The sequence below is a fragment of the Jaculus jaculus genome, chromosome 2 (assembly GCF_020740685.1).
Source record: "Jaculus jaculus isolate mJacJac1 chromosome 2, mJacJac1.mat.Y.cur, whole genome shotgun sequence".
NCBI lineage: Eukaryota > Metazoa > Chordata > Mammalia > Rodentia > Dipodidae > Jaculus > Jaculus jaculus.
In genome coordinates this window covers 85,688,445-85,694,077 of record NC_059103.1, presented here as the reverse complement: position 1 = coordinate 85,694,077, position 5,633 = coordinate 85,688,445, and the positions used below count along the sequence as shown (strand labels likewise).

General features: G+C 37.6%; 1 pseudogene; it reads right to left on the bottom strand.

Annotated features, from left to right (window-relative positions):
• Positions 1-5,034: 5,034 nt before the first annotated feature.
• On the bottom strand, positions 5,035-5,367 carry LOC123458671 (annotated as a pseudogene).
• Between the last annotated feature and the right edge of the window lie 266 nt (positions 5,368-5,633).

Sequence of the window (5,633 nt, the reverse complement as noted above, 5' to 3'; positions counted from 1 at the left end):
TATATCTCAATATAATAAAGGCTATTTATGACAAGCCTACAGCCAACATATTACTAAATGGGGAAAAACTGGAAGCTTTTCCACTAAAATCAGGAACAAGACAAGGGTGTCCACTATCTCCACTTCTATTTAATATAGTTTTGGAAGTCTTAGCCATAGCAATAAGGCAAGAGACACACATAAAAGGGATACAAATTGGAAAGGTAGAAATAAAGTTATCATTATTTGCAGATGACATGATTCTATACATAAAGGACCCTAAAGACTCTACTAGCAAGCTGTTAGAGCTGATCAAAACCTACAGCAATGTAGCAGGATACAAAATAAATACACAGAAATCAGTAGCCTTCGTATATGCTAACAACAAACACACAGAGGATGAAATCAGAGAATCACTCCCATTCACAATTGCATCAAAAAAAAATAAAATACCTTGGAATAAACCTAACCAAGGAAGTAAAGAATCTATACAATGAGAACTTTAAAACACTCAAGCGAGAAATTGCAGAAGACACTAGAAAGTGGAGAAACATCCGTTGTTCCTGGCTTGGAAGAATCAATATCGTGAAAATGGCAATCTTACCTAAAGCAATCTACACATTTAATGCAATCCCTATCAAAATTCCAAAGGCTTTCTTCATGGAAATAGAAAAAACAATCCAAAAATTCATTTGGAATCACAAAAAACCTCGAATATCTAAAATAATACTGAGCAACAAAAAAGAGGCTGGTGGTATCACCATACCTGATTTTAACCTATACTACAGAGCCATAGTAACAAAAACAGCATGGTACTGGCACAAAAACAGACATGTAGATCAGTGGAACAGAATAGAGGACCCAGATGTAAGCCCAAGTAGCTATAGCCACCTGATATTCGATAAAAATGCCAAAAATACTCATTGGAGAAGAGACAGCCTCTTCAGCAAATGGTGTTTTGAAAACTGGATAAATATCTGCAGAAGGATGAAAATAGATTCTTCTCTCTCGCCATGCACAAGAATTAAGTCCAAATGGATTAAAGACCTTAACATCAGACCGGAAACTTTGAAACTGCTAGAGGAAAAAGTAGGGGAAACCCTTCAACATATTGGTCTTGGCAAAGACTTTCTGAATACAACCCCAATTGCTCAGGCAATAAAACCACAGATTAACCACTGGGACCTAATGAAATTACAAAGATTTTGCACCGCAAAGGACACAGTGAAAAAAGCAAAGAGGCAACCTACAGAATGGGAAAAAATCTTCGCCAGCTATATATCTGATAGAGGATTAATATCTAGGATATACAAAGAACTCAAAAAGTTAACCAATAAGGAATCAAACAAGCCAATCAAAAAATGTTCTAAGGAGCTAAATAGAGAGTTCTCAAAGGAAGAAATACGAATGGCATATAAGCACCTAAAAAAATGTTCTACGTCACTAGTCATCAGGGAAATGCAGATTAAAACTACATTGAGATTCCATCTCACTCCTGTCAGATTGGCCATCATCATGAAAACAAATGATCGTAAATGTTGGCGGGGATGTGGAAAAAAAGGAACCCTTCTGCACTGCTGGTAGGAATGCAATCTAGTCCAGCCATTGTGGAAAACAGTGTGGAGGTTCCTAAAGCAGCTAGAGATTGATCTACCATATGACCCAGCTATAGCACTCCTAGGCATATATCCAAAGGACTCATCTCATTTCCTTAGAAGTACATGCTCAACCATGTTTATTGCTGCTCAATTTATAATAGCTGGGAAATGGAACCAGCCTAGATGTCCCTCAACAGATGAGTGGATAATGAAGATGTGGTACATTTATACAATGGAGTTCTACTCAGCGGTAAAGAAAAATGAAGTTATGAAATTTGCAGAAAAATGGATGGACCTGGAAAGTATTATACTAAGTCAGGTAACCCAGGCCCAGAAAGCCAAGCGCCACATGTTCTCTCTCATATGGGGATCCTAGCTACAGATGACTGGGCTTCTGTGTGAGAATGAAAATACTTAGTAGCAGAGGCCAGTAAGTTGAAAAGGAGACATAAAGGGTGGAGAAAGGAAGGGAGGAGGATACTTAATATGTTGATATTGTATATATGTAATTACAATGATTGTAATGGGGAGGTAATATGATTGAGAATGGAATTTCAAACGGGAAAGTGTGGGGGTGGGGAGGGAGGGAATTACCATGGGATATATTTTATAATCATGGAAAATGTTAATAAAAATTAAAAAAAAAAACAAAAAAAAACCCTACATTTAGATACCATCTCATTCCTGTCAGATTGGCCACCATCATGAAAACAAATGATCATAAATGTTGGTGAGGATGTGGAAAAAGAGGAACCCTTCTACACTGCTGGTGGGAATGCAATCTGGTCCAGCCATTGTGGAAATCAGTGTGGAGGTTCCTAAAACAGCTAAAGATTGATCTACCATGTGACCCAGCTATAGCACTCCTAGGCATATATCCAAAAGACTCATCTCATTTCCTTAGAAGTACATGCTCAACCATTTTTATTGCTGCTCAATTTATAATAGCTTGAAAATGGAACCAGCCTAAATGTCCCTCAACTGATGAGTGGATAATGAAGATGTGGCACATTTAGACAATGGAGTTCTACTCAGCAGTAAAGAAAAATGAAGTTATGAAATTTGCAGAAAAATGGATGGATCTGGAAAGGATTATACTAAGTGAGGTAACCCAGGCCCAGAAAGCCAAGCACCACATGTTCTCTCTCATATGTGGATCCTAGCTACAGATGATTGGGCTTCTGCCTGAGAATGAAAATACTTAGCAGCAGAGGCCAGTAAGTTAAAAAGGAGACATAAAGGGTTGAGAAAGGAAGGGAGGAGGGTACTTAATAGGTTGATATTGTATATATGTAATTACAATGATTGTAATGGGGAGGTAATATGATGGAGAATGGAATTTCAAATGGGAAAGTGGGGGGGGGAGGGAGGGAATTACCATGGGATTTTTTTTTTATAATCATGGAAAATGCTAATAAAAATAAAAAAAAAATAAAAAGAGAAAAACAATTGAATCAACAGAAAGATTTTTTTTTAAAAATCATCCCAAATAAAAATATGTAATAAAAACTTCAAATTACAGTTTTAGAGATGGCTCAGCAGTTAAGATATTTGTCTACAAATCCTAATGACCAGGGTTTGATTCCCCAGTACCCACATTAATCCAGGTGCACAGTGGCACATGCATCTAGAATTCCTCACAGTGGTTGGAGGCCCTGGTGTTCCCATATACACAAACCCCCCTCTTTCTCTTCTGTTTATCTCTCTCTGCATGCAAATAAATAAATGAAAATATTTTTAAAAATCCAAGTTAGCATGTTAAGAAAGAAAATATACAAACTACAACTAAACACATAAAAAGGACTATCACTTGTCCTTAGGAAACTGGAAATAAAAACAAACCAAAACAAACTACGTGTTATTGCCTCACATTTTAATCCCAGCCCATGCAATTAGGGGGGATGAGGTAGGAAGATTGCGGGGCGGCGGGTTGTTTTTGTTTTTGTTTTTGTTTTTGAATTTTTTTCCAATGTCAGTCTGAGCTACAGAGTGAGTTCTTGTTTAGTCTGAGCTAGTGGAAAACATTGCCTCAAAAATAAAAAAAAAAAAGAAAGAAATATTACTATACACTAAAAAATATAATACCAAATATGTACAAGAGTGTCAAGTAGACTGAGATGCAACGTTGTATTTGGTAACGTAGCTTACAGTTTCATATAAAATTAAATACAAGCTTCTACTCAGTAATAAAATTCTTAGACATTTAACAAACTGTTTCTACAATTTACGTCCATCCTAAAATCCACATGTAGATGTTTATAGTTTTGTTTAAAAAATGACAAAGAACTGAAAGCAAAATGATATTCTTTAATAAGTAGATAAATTATGTAACAAGTATGTAATGTAATATAATTTGCCAAATGAAAATAATAGGCTATCTAAATGATAGATGAATTTTGAGTTTTTGTTATTAAGTAAAATAAGTTACTGAAAAATGCTATCTCGGAGCTTAATAATAGTTGTTCAAGTACTTCCCTTGGATGTAAGGTATAAAAAGTTTTAAATCATTGTACATGTATATCAAGATGAGATTTAGCCAATAAGCTCAGATATAATGAGGTGGAGCAAGGTTTCTCACTGCTGCTATGGAGTTATACTTATTTGCAAGTAGAAATTTAGAATTATCCATGAGTTCATGGATTAAAGTTACAGTCAATAGAATAAAGTCATGTTCATTTTAATACTGATAAAGAAAAACAATGTATTTTTCACTTCAAACCGTTGTAACAGAACGTCACAGACTATGTATTTAAAACAGAAGAAACATTTCCTAAAAGCTCTGAAGAATGGAGCTCCAAATCAGGGAGCCACCATGACTTGGTTCTTGGAAAACTTTCTTTTTTGTTTTTTTTTTAAAGCACAGTCATTTCATTTAACAAAGGGTTTGAAAACAAAGCACACTACTTCCTAACACCCTACCCACCCCTGCCAACTCCCCCAGGTCCTCTGCCCAGAGCTCTCACACCTCAGCAGTTCAGTTCTGCCCTTACCAAGCTTAGTGTCTAAACAGGAAGATAGGTGTCCCTAGGACAGCAGACAAGTCGACAAGTGGCTGAGTGAACTGTGTCAGGCAAATGAAAAATTTGAAAACACGGCTCCCAAGATTGGCCCCAAACGGTTCCAAACTAGCCCTGAGGTGCTGACCCCCAGATATAAATGAGCTTTGGAGGATGATTAAAAGTTCAAAGTTAGTCTATATGTGCTAAGCAAAAAGAGTTATCGGAATTCCACCATGAAAAATCTAAAAACAGATTCTTGTGAAAGCTGGGAGTAGGGGATACCAATACAATGGAACAATCTGTATATATTCATTTTTTCTAGGGCATGTCAGTTTTCACAGCCTCTTACAGAAAACATTCTGAAACCCAATGTACAGACGTTCCAGTTCCTAGAGTGAAGCCGCACCATCTCTGAACACAGTGGTGTGGCAGGAAACCAGAACATCTTGGTGAAGTTTTCAGCCCACCACGAGCTCAGGTTTTCCAGGAAGGTTCCTGGTTTTCTGGTCATAAACGTTCCTGAAATCATCAGGATTGGAGAAGTGGAGCCTTAACATCTGGAAAGGTGAGTTCTGGCTTCCATGTGTGGAAGAGCCAAACAGCACGATCATGCAGAACATGAAGACGTTCCACAGGGCGATGAAAATCAGTAAGAACTCCGGGTATTGTCACCTGAGCTGGGTTCCCTTGACTCCTCCCCAAAACCCTGCGTGTCTTTCTTTTTCAGTTTAAAGTTGAGCACAGCCCCGGCGTTCATCAGGAGCGTTCGGAACAAGGATGTCCCCGATCATCCTTACGGCCGAAGGGTCCATCAGAACCGGAAACGGATGGAAAACTTTCTTGTATAGACATCTGCCTTCTCCCTGTATATTCCTTTAACAAGAGAAAGCACAGGACCATTAATCTCCTCATAAGGGCAATAAACCCATTATTGGGCTCCTTCCTCACTCATACCTAATCCAATGTTAGTTTCCTCCCAAAGGATCCTTCCTCCAAACACATCAGAATTAAGGGGAAAACTGATGTATTATGCTGGTGCTGGTCAAATAACCATTCA